The sequence below is a fragment of the Neodiprion fabricii genome, chromosome 3 (genome assembly GCF_021155785.1).
Source record: "Neodiprion fabricii isolate iyNeoFabr1 chromosome 3, iyNeoFabr1.1, whole genome shotgun sequence".
Classification (NCBI taxonomy): Eukaryota; Metazoa; Arthropoda; class Insecta; order Hymenoptera; family Diprionidae; genus Neodiprion; species Neodiprion fabricii.
In genome coordinates, this window is record NC_060241.1 from 38,089,893 (window position 1) to 38,105,118 (window position 15,226).

The 15,226-nt window shown below is 41.4% G+C and overlaps 1 protein-coding gene across 18 annotated transcripts in view; it reads left to right on the forward strand.

Annotated features, from left to right (window-relative positions):
- Positions 1-15,226, forward strand: part of LOC124179126 (protein turtle-like) — a 172,889-nt gene that overhangs the window by 32,329 nt on the left and 125,334 nt on the right. For all 18 annotated transcript variants that reach the window (XM_046563234.1, XM_046563239.1, XM_046563242.1 and 15 more), the window contains exon 2: positions 11,732-11,790. The gene's annotated coding sequence lies outside the window, so the exon portion shown is untranslated. The remainder of the gene's footprint in view (positions 1-11,731; positions 11,791-15,226) is intronic.

Consider the following 15,226-nt stretch of genomic DNA (forward strand, 5'->3'; position numbering starts at 1 on the left):
CAATCATTTAGTATTTGAATACAGTATTTTTAAATCATTCGATAATCCATTAAATAATCCAATAGCAACCACGTAACTTCTTTTGTTACTAACTGTTGTTCTTCGATATTCTTATTCGTAAGTTTTGCAATAAAATGCGGTTATTAAAATTGCTTAATTCAATAAAATAGCGCACGTAATAAACTATTTATACTCGATCTCCCTTTAATATACAAAATATCCTCGACCCGCTCTATTCTCTCACGTACATTTTAACTATCACTGTCCGATATTATATCCTTCATTTCACTTTTATTCCATTTTATGGCTTGTTTTACATTGAATTGTATTTTTAATTCGTACACTTTGTGCTGTCCATTTGCTTTGAACCTGTTCAATAATAAAGCCAAGTTTGTTGGTTTACGAATATATGTATATACATTTTATAAAATTGAACAATGCAAGCCTCTACATAACTAAACGATTAATTAATTTTTTACACTATCGCAAACTATTTTGTCCCAGTTTTCGTTAGTCGTATTGTTTTCCCTCATCTGGAAACCGGCGTGGAAGGTCAAAAAAGCGAGAGGTAAATTGGAGCAAAGACCGTGCAAATAGCCGTGCCCTCGATTACAACCCAGATACAATAACGGATGATCGAATCCCTCGTTTAATGGTAGATGTATATTTTCAGCTCATTAGGCGGAATTGGAGGAAGTCTGATTCGCACTCGCTAATAAGCTATTAGGTCGTTGTAGCCGTAGAAGGAGAGCCGGATACACCGTCAGATCTCCAATTTGCCACGGCACTCGGAACACGGCCGACGTGCCCCGATTTACGTTTGTACACACAACCCGAGTCTGGGCACCCTTGCCTGCAGTCCCGGGCCGAAAGCTCCTTCGAACCAGACGCGAGGCAGCAGATTTCCCGAGCACAGACACCGGCTTACCCTTCCGGTACACACGCTGCCTTGAATTTCCGGCATCGACAGGGGCTTTGCACACCTCTGTTCGACCGGATTACTTTGATCATCCCCCCGCCGCGCCCCCTCAATCGAAATTCGGATCTCACACGACTCGGCTTAGCGCGGATTGCCCGCCTCCTCCTCCTCCTCCTCCTCCTCCACCTCCGACCCCCCATTTCCAGCCCCTTTGCCTTCGTAATTTGACGGTTCTTCAGCTTCTTTACGCGTCCAGAGTATTTTCGAACGGATGTGCTTTCGTCGTTTCGGTTATACTTGCCCGGGTCATTTCACCCGACGTTCATTGTCAGCTTCGACGAGATATACAGGGTGAGCTTTTTGTCTTGAGACATCGGAATATCTCATGAAAAATTTGATTTTTTGAAATTACAGCGCCATCTGTATCGGATCGGAAAAAAAAATTTCCAACAAAACTTGTTTACTTTGTCATGAAAAATTTGAATCTGCAAAAAATGATAGGGGTTTTCATTTCAGATTTTTTCACACAGTTCTTGCCGTGAACATTTCTTCGTACTGTGCCTATTTCTCGAGGTATTTCCATGTCTCGAGATAAAAAAAAAACTCATCCTGTACATTTTCAATTTTCATCAAATTACCGCAGCGCCGGCCTATCGTTAGGCTCAATTTGGATTTTCGCGATGAATTCAAGTTCCTACAGAGCGAAGCGTACTCTTGGACGTTGGGGATCAGTGGTTTCGTTGCTGTTGGGCGCAGTTGGACTTTGGCCAGAAATACCCCCGGTGACCATTAGCGGTGACACGTACTCGACCGTTTATCGTTCTCAGACAGCGATACGCTTGTCTCTCTTCAGCGATAACTTGTTGTCGAGTAGTTATCCGTGTTGCGTAGGCATGCATTCCCGAGCATGCACTTCGATGGCTTTCAGATGTGCGATAGCCGAGCGCCTCAAGTGTTTGAAAATCCAAGTACCCGTATCAAGTTGCGAAGTGTGTGTCACTAAAACGATTCTCCATCCATCGATCGAGTGGAAAATTTTTTTCCCGTCATTTCAATTCGTCGCATCGAGAATGTTGATTATCAAACGAATCTAAGACCAAAGCTATGAGAAATCTTTTTTTATTCCCCATCCGTTCATCGTTACGATAAATACCTACACGCTTTTTTTTTTTTTTTTTCTTTATTCTTTTGTCAATTTTATGCCCGTCTATTCTTCGATGCACGCAAGCGTCTGCTCGGCTCTTGTAAGAATGTACATCATCGACCGTAAACTTGCGGTAAAATTACTGGGAACTCTTGACACAGGGTATATATTCATAGAAATTCCCACGTGAACTTGACTGGTAACAATAGTTCCCATTGTATCTCTTTCGTTATATTCCCACTCGACCGACGAACCCTGCACGTTGTGCTGTAACGTAATCTTGCGTGATGATGTTGAATGATAAAAAAGAAAAAAAAAGAAGAAGAAGAAGAAAGACGGAAAGAAATATGGTAGATGAAAATAGTTTGACGTCTCGGAATAAATCTCTCACACATCGCAGTATTTTCATTTCCACATTCAGGCCACCATACATGACCCATGAATATGTATGCTTTTGTAGGTGTGTGTTTGCGCGTGTAGAGTCGATCTAATCGCTTCACCATTCGGTCTTAATAAATTATTGCTTGTACGTTAATCCACCCATCAAATAAAATTTCGTTGTTCCGTCAACTTCGACCCTCTTATTGCTTCGAGTGCCGTTCCGATCGGGACTTTGCCGTGTATTTTAATTGTTCGACACACGTAGGAGAGGTAAGCTATACGTATATATGTGTGTGTGTGTGTGTGTACATAAATGCACACGCGCAGTTACATTACAAATCGCTTATTTTTCGTCAAGATACGCTTGACACCCCCGCGATTCCGTACGTATACATCGAATTTGTAACAGCTATAGCTATATACATATATATTTAGAAATCCTTCGAACGCATTTAATCGCGGCAAGTCACGCGACGTACTTGCAGGAAAATCGATCCTTATACCCACTCACGAAACTCCTGGTATATTGTATATGTAGGTATATTATACATGATTGCACGGTGTGTATACCTACTGTGTATTATGTAAAAAAGCTGCGAGGGTCTGATTAATTATCCCATTAAACTTTCATTCTTTTTCTTTTTCCTTTTTTATCCCATCGCGCCGACGTAGAGGATATAACATTTTTTTTTTTTTTTTTCAACATCGTCCTTTATACCGATTCACTTAATCAATTTCATTTTCGTTTTTATTCCCAGCGATCGACTAGAATAATCGTATCTATAAACGAAACACCTGCCGTTTCGAGACGTCTGCATTGTTAATTGGCGGGTTAAGTTTATGGTAATCGATAGATTTATTATGGATTCTACATTTCAACCGATTATTGCCGTTAAACTTTACGGAGAAATTACCGCGGACTTATTGTAATGTATTCACGGGTGAAAGACTTGCGCTCAAAACTTTCAGAGATTTTAATACGATTTCTGAACAGTTTTACTACCAAGATCTTACTCCATTTTCAGCGGCCTGGTTCAAGAATAATTTCAACTACTCCGCGGAGAGTAAAAATGGTAAAATATCTGACAAAAAATTATCGAAAAAGTCGGGGAAGAATCGCAAACCTCGAGGCAAGAATCGATGAAACGTATATCAAGAAGTGTATTTTCAACTGTCACTGTATACATGTATGAAAAGATGAAAGAAGAAAGAGAAAACCTGGCGAGAGCTTTCGGCAGTAAAAACCAGGCACGTGACCGCGAAACGACAGAAGCGTTGCGATTTAATACCTCGCGTATCGATAACATTAAAGGAAATTGATACCGGCAGGCCGGTGGTAATTTCTTCGCGGTAGTGAAACGGCAAATGTATATTAAAGGAGCAGGGCGATACGGCAACCGGCAACCGGCAACTCGAAATGCATTAATATTATTGAGATACGAGTGGTGGGCCGAAACTCCTTCTTTCCACCTCATCCTCGAACAGCAGCGACGGTGCATCTTGTTCCATCCATCCCAGGAAGAACCTGCAGGAGGATAGAAGTGGCTCCGGCTCAGAGACGCAGCACTCGACAACTTGTGGAACGTTTCATTATCTTGGAGTGGTATGCCACTCGCCCCCCCTCCCTCACCCTCACCCTCCCACCCCCATTGAAAACTTCCAAAGTTTCTCTTATACAGCGTCTCAGCGCCAACCGCCAAAGCAAAATAATCATATTACCCATCGAACTGCGAGCTTCCTCTCTCCTCCTTCGTTCTTCCAATTCCATTTCCTACTGAGGTGAAAGAGCTGGGAGAGCAAGGTAGACACTCTGTCTTAGGGATGATCGTTGGACGGGGTTAACCAACGCTGTGACGTCGAGGATTTCAAAAGGGTTCTTAACAACTCGGAGTCGCGCCACGTGATCGAAGGGATCTACAGACGTGCGGATCATTAAAACCGGGCATTGAGAAGGCGCCGATAACGTTACAGCATGGGTCAAAGTGCACGGTGTCGAGGATAAGGTTTGCCGGGAAATTTCTCGCTCGAAGGTCTGTTATCATTGTATCGGGATACGGGACGCAAGGGTGTCGAATATCGACTGTGGATTGGACCAACGATATCTCACGTAACGAGGAGATGTTGGGGGGTCAGGCTGGACGGTAAGTCGAAAGTAAAGGCGGCCTGGATCACCCGGAAGTACTTTCTTGTTCAACCAAACGTAACTCAACCCTAGGTCCAAGGTCAGTTGATCGTGCGAGGATCAATTCGCGAGCTGTAACCAAGCGAATGTATACAGAGAGAGAGAGACACGGCGATAGTGTAATGAAATGCAGAAACCTGTGTGCTTGTTAACGGACCAGAATCGACTGGCAGAGAAGGGCTCTGAAAGCGCATGGATAGACGGTCGGATACCTCCGGGAGCTTTCGTACGGTGGGTTAATTCGTAGAGTTTAACGTCAAGCCGATGCAAAGAGCCGAGGGGATCAAGAGGATACATTCAGCGCTGTGGGGCAAACCTGTAAAAGCGTTCATTTCGAAGGCTGGTTTCACAAAGCTGCACCCCATCCTCGACCTCGCGGATATCTCCGGCTTCCTAGATAGCAGCAAACCGAAAGAGCGAGAGAGAGAGAAAGACAAAGAGACGGCTGCATCACCGGTAATGCAATTCCAACGCAACTACTCTCGAACAAAACAGTTTCATCCACCGTTTACACCGGGGAATGATACTCTGATAGACTTGTTTCAGGCGCGTTTACTGCGTGTTCCGCCTTACGAGATGGTCATGCAGCTATAAGCTCATCGACAAATCGTACCTCACACCATCCCCGACGTCAACCTCCAGGCTACTGTTGTCCTTTGCCTTCGAATCTACATACAAATTGCAAGATTACTACGTCCTTGAGTCGCGCCGAAACGGTTCCTTCGCAAAATTGGAGACGCGGTTTTTAAACAGGTGCAGCTTTATCCAAGATGTACCAAAATCTGATGTCTCGTGTCGTTTTTAAATCAGAAGAAACGAAGATATGAACAGTTTTTGCAGTACTTTCAATTTTCTTCGAGTATATTGTTTCGTAATTCGTTACATTATCGAAGGGTAAAGTCCGTTGTTTCTTTCCGTGAAAGATGTCGCATATTCATGGCATGCTAAGCAGGTGTAATTCTATACTTGGAAATGATTACACGGGTAATAATGTGGGCATGGGGATCTTGTGTTACGATCGTTTGCGCTGCCCCTCTTCACGGTGTTGACTCTTCCCTCCGACCAAGAAATACGCTTCTGTTACGTAACGCGAAACGTGGGAAATGGGATTGCGAGTATGTATACACACAAATACGGTGCACGCACACACGTGTCGGTACGATGAACAGCCCCTTTCTTCTATTCATTCACACACGGTCTTCGTAATTAGTACCACGGTACTACGTAATTACACCGGTATACCACCTTCTCGGAAAAGCGTGTATTCATAGCCCGCCTACTGTATTTTCCTCCTCACTCTCTACCGTGGGTATAACCTGGTGTGTGAATACTCGCAGTGTCATACACGCGTACGTATACGGCTTACACGAATGAGCAGAGACGTTTTTGTTTACTCCACTAATTGAAATTTATGCCACCTGTCGCCGAGTGTTTTCAATTCAAATTAACCAAACCCCCGGTATCTGCCTCAGAAATCATTCATCCATTTGAAAGTTCCAAACGATCTTAAAACCACTCTCGCCTTGTACACAATCGAACGAATCAAAAAACGTTACGAAAGCTCATCGCTACCGGAACCACGGTCCAATGCCACGTTGCGTGCATCCGTCCTTCTCTAATTGGCCCAGACGCACGGTCGCGGATATAAACGTGCGGTGATGCTTATACGTTGGAATAAAAACGGGAAGCAAGCACCGATCTACCGAGAGGTGTGCCTAGGGTGCGTCCTCGTGGGATCCTTCAGCCGTGCGAACAACGCTCGGTTCCAGACTACGGCCTGTGAACTATGACGGATAGCCAGGGTGCACGAAGTGCACGAAGTCTTGCGCCTCTGAGCCACCAGCGGCATCACTTAGCCACCCTTTATGGGATGCGTGCACGGTGTGTCCCAGGAGCGAGGGTGGAAGCTGGATGAGGGCGAATATCTGTCCAGCTTTTTCCCTCCGGCGGTAGGTCCGCGTATAACATACATACACACCCATATACCAAGGTGTAATACGCCAAGGTACGGCGTCCCGGCTTAGCCTTCGTCGCTCTCCTCGCACACCATCGACGCTCCGAGCACCTTACCCGCCCACTTTATACCTACGTAAGGGAATTTGCTGAGATCGCTTTCAGAGTAAGTAGCCAGTAAAAGAGTCCATTCCTATTCATGGGTTCCTTGCCTTTCAAAGCCCATCAACATCTCCCTCTGATATTCCACCCCTTCGTCATCAGTGACGCTGCAGTCTTGTCACTGACTACCATATTGGACCATGTGAGCTTGCCTGTAAACGGCCGAACTCCGACATTTCCGACATAAGGAGCGGATTTCGAAGATACACGCTGATGCATCGATTGCTGATGGTTTGACGGTTGCGGCAGGTGCGTTGGAATCCGGTTCGGTAACCACTTTACGCGATTCAATTGCATCATGTTTCGGAGTAAGTGATTGCTCGGTGGTAGGTATCGAGTGTTTTAGATGCGCCGGACAGTTAGAAACGTATCGTTCAATCTGCATCGCTGTGCGCACAACCGTCTTCGACGTCTCAGCCGGCTGGTTCTCGTTTACGTCCAGTGATACAGCGTTGGGGTCTGGTTTAGGAACTAATCGGAATTGTGGAGAGCCGAGCATTCACTCTCGGTTAATCAAGTGCCTAACCGTGCGGAAAATCATGGTGGAAATCGAACTATCACTCAACTTGAGGGAATTGGCGATGCTGGTCATTGCGAAGTCGTCTGAGCTCGATAAATTTGGTCAAACGTTTTACGGAAACGAAAATGTCATTAATGAAAAGCGTAAAAAACACGAGACGTTACGTCGATCGCTCCTCGGAATGCAGTGGAAATATTAGGAAAGGAATCGGTCAGATCCGTCCAAGAGAGGGAAATAATTATCTCAAATTTCAGATCAGTGTCACATTGACGGATAAAGAGAGAGAGGGAGGTTGAAAATCGTCGGTTAATCCTGCCTCCGGATAATCCTAAAATATTTGACGACGTGGCTTAAAAATTCATCACTAATTGCAGATCGAATTGACGTGCCTTTGTAAGAATAATTCCTCGGCAAAGCGATATTCCTGCACTTGCATGGAAAAGTAGTGAAACTTTTTCCACCCCTTTTCGCCCTTTGCAATAAATTACATAATTCAGCTGCTATCGGCAAACGCGTTACTCTTGCCGACTTGTTGTCACGACTTCTTTGAAACGTTTCCCCTGCAAACAATGTGACTACCCTGTCCTCACTCACCTCGTCGTCGGCATGCCGTTTCGGTTTTTATGCATTCGCACTTACACTCAGAGCTACTCAACGCGTCGAGCTCTGCGCCACTATTCGCCATCTGCACTGCTATGGTTGAAACTTTGTTTAAAATGTCGAGGGAGAAACGTTGAATGGAGGGAAGATGTATTCATACACCGTTCCATCCAGGCTTCTCTGTGCGCCAAGTATTTTCTTCTCTTTTTTCTTTTTCATTTTATTTCTCATTCGTTTCTCCCTCTTACCTCTGTATAATAACTGTACATCAGTTCTCTTCGATATTTTTTTATCTTCACCGCGATGTACAATAGCCGCTGCTACACGGACGAAAAAAGCTCACTTACCGTATCTCGCGTTATATTTCTCGCGACAACGACCTCGGCTGCCGAAGAAAGAGAGGCAGCTTTAAAAAGCTTTACCGTAGAGGCGCCTTTGACCGTTACTCGACGTTTTCACGGTCGCATTATTTAACACTAATAATTTTCGTTCAGTTTCGTATCGATATTTAACCAAATGTTTGATCGATCAGCAAAATTGTTCATTGCAGTCATTGAGCGGATTACTAAAATGATGAACACAATCGATTACTTGAAAGCGATTGCTGAATAATCAAGGAAACGAATATTTGAATATTTATAATTAAATAATTCATCGATGCTACGCGGTAATGACGATAATAACAAGAATAATAATATGATCCGTACAACAGCGATTGCCAAAGTTAGCGAATAATGAGCGGTAAAATATTGCAAAGGCTTCTCTCGACCCCGGCAATACCTAGTACGAATTATTAGAGAGTCGGGGAAGCGGAGAAACCGGGAGGCGAGGGAAAGCACGATGGTCGCATTTGTCGTCGCTTTGAACTCGAGTAGCTCAATTAAACTTTTCTCTGTAAAATACAAGGATGCTAAAACTCCTCCAATTTCTACTGCAGAAATACGATCCGGGTGGAGGCAGCCGGGCCGGTTTTTGTGGATTCGTGAAAATCACGAGCAATTAACTCGCCGAGCCGAACGAAAATACACAGATATATGCCAGATATTCTCATTGTTCGAGTTTTTATTCCGAGGTTTTATCGGCGGGCGGTAAAAGCTCGATAACTTTCCTCCAATTTCAGACCTATCGTTTCCCAGAATTTACCGTCCTCACAGCCCCCAGGGCAGGAGGTTATCCAGCTTCCTCTCCGGTATCAGTATTCGTAACCCACGTTGATCTCGACGAAACCGCGATAATTAGGGGAAAAGTGGTTTTCTTTTTTCGACAAAGAATCGCCGATTTTTTCGAAGCTTTTATTTCGAAGCCGGGAGTCGAGGACTCGAGTCGTTAATAAGAGAGCGGTTGAAATCAAGTTTTCCGTATCTTCCAACTTCCCAGGCATTTTCTCAATGTTTTTATTCTCTCGCACGAACTGCCTCCGGCTTAATGTTCTCGATTTACCGCGCTTCAAACTCGTACATCCTGCGGGATATTCCCCGGGAACAAAGAATTAATTGGCTTCATGCACAGCTCGGATATGCGGTTTGCCTCCCTTACGCGCATCGTGCTTTCGAAGTGGTTCAAAAGCGGTGAAAATTAGCATTTTGCTACGAAAATTAAACGGCTTACTAGCTAGCTGCACTAGAGATGTTCTATGAAATTACTCGTCAGTCGAGGTGGGACAAGATAATGGAATGCGGAATGTACAACGAAACGAAGTTGAGGTTTATATAATTCTAGTAATAACTTTTACAACAGACTAGTGGATAGAATTTTCATTGTACGAATTAAACGTAGAGTTGAATACATTTTTTTTTTTCTTCTTTCTTTTTTTTTTTCACTTCATGGCTTATTTCTGGTTAATTTGAAAATTGAACGTATGTCGAAAAAACGAAAAAGTGAAAGGATAAGAAACAATATATTAGGAAACCGCGAAAGCCGTGCGAATAATTTCGCGAAATAAGAAACCCGATCGAACGAAAACATTCGAAATGATAAAATAGCACGAGGGATCCGCGAACAAGGCGGTTGATGCATTCGATGTAAATATATGTAGACTAGCTCGGCGGTTTAAGCTAAGATGGCATAAAGTAAGAGGGAAAATGAGGATCCTTTAAGCTGCGGTGCGGGGAAGTTACTCAAACCGCAACCGCGAAACCTATAATGCTTTATAATGGGAGTCTGGAGGAGCTTTTCTACGTATTCTATGCATGAACAAGACGTACCTAACGCAGTCGTAAAAATTCTCACAATCAGCTTTCGCGTCGAAGAAACGATTTACTCAACATATATGTGTAGTACGCGTTATTTTTTCTGCCTCAGGTGAAATTTATCTTTCACTTTTTTTTGTTTTTTTGTTTTTTTGGTTTTCTCTTCTTTCTTATCTCGAGAAATATGCGTGTGGATACAACGTCGACGGTATCGTATACGTTACAGTTATTTATCTTGAAAAGAAGAAGTCCTTTACTGTGACTGTCATTCGTTAAGCCGGCTTACCGCTAAACATTATAGGGCGTATATAAGGATGATTTATGAGAGACCCGCCGTCCGTCCGTGAGTTATCAGCTCGGAAAAACCGCAGCCAGCTATATATAATACAGAAGACCCCATCGCTCCGGAGTTTCTTCGGCGATTCGACAACACCCGCTTTGAAATTCGCGCTTTCGCGTTTAATTCGATCTTACGCAACTCGGCGAGGATTCGAATGGACTAAAATTTTTCCCGCCCTAGAATTCTTGAGGAGAATACAGTTTTCTTAAAATTGATACTTGCGGGTTATTCAATTTATTATATTGTCTTACATTCGGTATTTATCAGATTATATTTTCGTGGAATATAAGTATTAAAATAGTAAATGTCGGAATTATAAATGAAAGCTTAAATATCGACGCTTCTGTTTTAAATCGCTTTGAAACTGTTAAAAATTTAATAGATTTTATCGATTTCATTCTGCGATGGCTCATTTTATTCCCGAAGACTATTTTCTATAAATTCGCTGAAATCGATTTTCTTTTCTTTTTTTTTTAGCTGTCAATTAAGCGTTAAAATTTCTTAGTCGTTATAAATATCGGTTCAATGTTGTGAAAACAAATATTCAACAATGCTAACGGGATAAAAAAAGCGTTTTGATAAATTTTCAGTAAAAGGTCTTCTGACTAAAATTTCCCATCGCAGAATGAGATTAAACGAATTCGTTCGATTATTTTAATCATTCTGATGCGATTTAATTCGAAACTTTGATATATACCGAAGAGTTTGTTCATAATTCTCACGTTTAATTCCATTTTTTTATTTTTCAAAAGATAAATACTCGATGTGTGACCCGTCAAATCGTAATCAAATTCGTAAAAAGTATCGATTTATGAATAGCCGATCTGTTTGAACTGCTTTTGATTCTGTATTCACGGTTTTTGTGTGAAAAATAAGATTTCTTTCTTCACCTTCGTGTCCTCCTTGAGAACTGATATAAACGTTATCGACGTGGCTGATATAAATTTCCGCACGATCTATTCATTCACATTAGCCCTCGAAAGTGGTTACGGAATCACGTCTTTGCATAGGAATGGCTCAATAATTTTGTACCACCGTCGTTACGAGTTTGTAGGGCGCGAATATTTATCATAATTGCTGCTGGATCAGGACGTGAACTTTAATCGTGCCGTTTAAATGCAACTCTCACTTCAAATTATCGTTAATAGTAAAATCCAACGGTGATATTTTCAAACCGAAGCCACTTACGTTTCGCCATAATTTTCATCTCAATTTTATTTTCGTTTCTTTTTCCTGTCGGCACACATCAACAGGCTTGTTTCAATTTCAGTTAAATACACCGGCCGCTTTACTTACTCGCAACATAAACCCAATTTTTAATTTTTTCCCTTCTCATTCCAGAGGGAGAAATTGGCGAATCCGTTGTTGCGAATTCGAACAGCTGCTGTTGAGCTGAATCGGTAAGTGCCTGAATTGTTTATATTTACTCTGTAACGGATTGATCGACGCACTTTTGAGTAGGTATAACACACACTCAAAGAAAATCGAGTAAAATTAGACTCGTGTGAAATTTTCAGGCCAATCAGCGTCCCGAATGCATTAAAGACGCGCATTGGCACGAGGCGTACATCCTCAGATGACATATTTCGCGTGATGGTTCGGGAATTGGCTGAAATCACAATTTTCACGATTCAGCGAGGACCGGAAAGCTGCGCTTCGAACGCACCCCGTTCGATTCCACGCGTGTGTGAAAAAGCGTGAAAAGCGTCAAGCAACGAAATGCAAAAGAGGGCGGGTGTCCCGGGAATCGAAGATTCTCGGTATCTTCGACTCCGTATTTCTTGCAAGTGAATTCACTGTAATTTTCAACTATTCACTCCCTCGTTTCTTGCTCGCTCCGCCTCGTTCACCAGCCATTTTATTTACTGAATTTCCTTCACTGGGATTTCTGCGAAAAGTACACCCAAGTAGGTATATTATACACGAATGCAGTGCGATATTCCAAGGCAGACCAGACTTTTTTCCAGAATATTTATCATACGCAAATGTACGGTGCATGCCGCGCAAGAACCGGTTTATTATCTTCCACTTCTCAGCTCGTAAATTATTACCAATTACATTTAGATCGAAAAATTAAACTACAGTTAAGAAAGTCTCGGCAAGGGTTTTTTTAAATAATTTTTTGCTTAATTGCACCAGCAGCCGAGTTTCGAGCCGTGCGTAAAGAATAATTCATTTTTTTTTTTTTTTTTTTTTTTTTCTTTCTCCCCAGTCGGGCAAAATTCGAACTTCATTCCCCAGCGTCTGACCTTTTTCTCCGAGAAATTTTTGTCCGCGGGAGGGGTGTGAACGGAATGAAGAAACGTGCTAGCGTTACGTATTTACAACGGTTGAAATAGTTCCGAAGAAGCGGAGGGGCGGAATTAGCCCTGTCAAAATTTAATATCCACACCAGCGGCCCCGGGAAAACGTTGAGCGAAAATTTCGCGGCTGACTTGAGCAGCCGAATTGCAATTCCGGGGAGCACGAAATTGCAGAATCTTGCGACGTAGAAACGCGAGAACTATCAACCTGCGGCCATTATATATATATATCAGCTAAAAAATCGTAAATTCTCAGAAAATGTTGACAGTTATGTTACCTTTTTGTCGAATTTTTTGGAACTCGATACAAGCATTTTTGGGCTAGATCAACCACATCTTTATTCTCTGTATGTTGCGAAACACGCGGAAAAAAGCAAAAAAAGTCGAAGAACATTTCGAAAAGTTTCCTATTTTTTGTAACCTCTGCCATTTTGTTCCTCCTATTTTTAACTCTCAAAACGACGTTCTTCGACTTTCTTTGATTTTTTCCACGTTTTTCGCAACATACAGAGAATAAAGATGTGATTGATCTAGCCCAAAAATGCTTGTATCGAGTTCCGAAAAATTCGACAAAAAGGTAACATAACTGTCAACATTTTCTGATAATTTACGATTTTTTAGCTGATAATTAGGGCAGCGGTAAAAGAAGATTAAAAATCACGAAAAATCGATGCTTTTCTTATGGGAAAAAGTAGGGCTTCCTAGCGGTGGGTAAATATGGAGGTAAATTTTTTTAAAAATTCTGACATTTTCTTTGAATTATTACGAACCAATTTGGGGGGTAAGACCATTAAAATTCGATTTTGCCCTTCTTAAGGACAGGTCTAATATACATAATGTATATATATACATATATATGTATTAAAATGCGGTGCGTGAAAAGAACGGCCAAGAAAACTGGAATGAAAAGTTTGAGGTGACTTTTTGTCATCTCTTTTTCCTGCCCATTTATTATTTACCGAAAATGGGTCGAAGCTTTTCATGTCTGCAATTTCAGCAGCTGTATAAACCGATACCGCTTCCCTCTTTCGTTCCCCCTCGCGGCTCAACAGGAATATCCTCGATATATTAAAGTTGAAACGCATTGTGCCGAGTGCCTGTAATGGCGCGATCGATCAGGCCTACCGCCGCGACGTAGATACATCTATACACACCCTGTATATACGTCTATTTATACACTATATGACGTATCGTCTGGCTGTATAATTTTGTGCAAACGTGTGAAATTACGATGATCGTTGCTTCGCGAGCTTGACCTCCATTATCGTAATCGAATTCTCAGCAAGCTTCGAGAAAAATCAATTCTCAAATATTTATGGCACAAAAAAAAAAAAAAAAAAAAAAAAAAAACAATATCCACCGAGATTGTTCTTCTTTCGTCGTTAACGTGTTAGAATCGTAGTAAATATTGTATATTTAATTCGATTTAAATTCTTTGATTTCTCTGTGTAACGAATTGTACTGAATGAAATTATGGGGTTGATTTAATAAAAAAATTAATGAAATAAGTTTGACAGTCACCTCGCGAAGTAGTTAATTATTTTTATAGAATACTTTCTTCTTCGCCAATTATTTTTCACTAAATTACTAACCGCACATTTATTGAACCTCGAAATGTTCTTTCTTTTTTGCTTCTTCCGTTTCTTGTTTTTTCGTTTTTTTTTCAATCGTTTTTTTTTTCACTTTTATCGTTAACACACTCGTTACACGGATCAAATAAAACCAGCAGCGTGTACGCGTTACACCGTCGACGATCCGTCGAGGGTTATGCGAAAATCCTTGTAAGGATGTAAAAAAAATGAGAATAAGTTAAAAAAAAAAAAAATTGAGTACTCTCAGCTGGATCCGTACAGTTAACGAGGGGCTCGGTTTTGAATATCACCGTTTTACGCGATCCACAGAATTAATCTGGCCTTCGCATCGGCCTGAAAATCTCGCCACTGATTCGAATACGTTGAATATAAAATTGCCCGAAATCCTTACGCCTCTCGTGTCTACTTAAAATTAGTTGGGCAAAAATTTCTTTCGATTACTATTGCCTACATACGTTAGGGTGGCGCTTTTTTATCATTATTTATTTATATTTTTATTCATTTTTTTTTTTTTTTTTGAAAGAGCTACTCGGAAAATTTGTGAGAAATATTGAAATAAAAATCGTCATAACAGCTGGAAGAGGTATCAAAATATTTAAAGGTAGCTACCAATTATTGAAATGTTTTTTTATTTATTTTTACGTACACACCTCACGGAATTATGTTATACGTATACGTTAGTTTATTTATTTTATCCGTATCGTTATCCAATTAATCATTGTTCATGAAAATCGGTACTGAAAACGAAATACGAACATCAAGTTGATGCGATGCTCCTTTTTCAGTAACAAAAACTTTGATCCAAATTTCACATAAAAATAAATAAAAAATATTTCAATATTAATTGGTAGCGGAATCTAACAATATTTTCTCACCTCGTCCACATTTTGCACCAATTTTTTTTTTTTTTTGTTTCAACATTTGTCACAAATTTTTCGAGT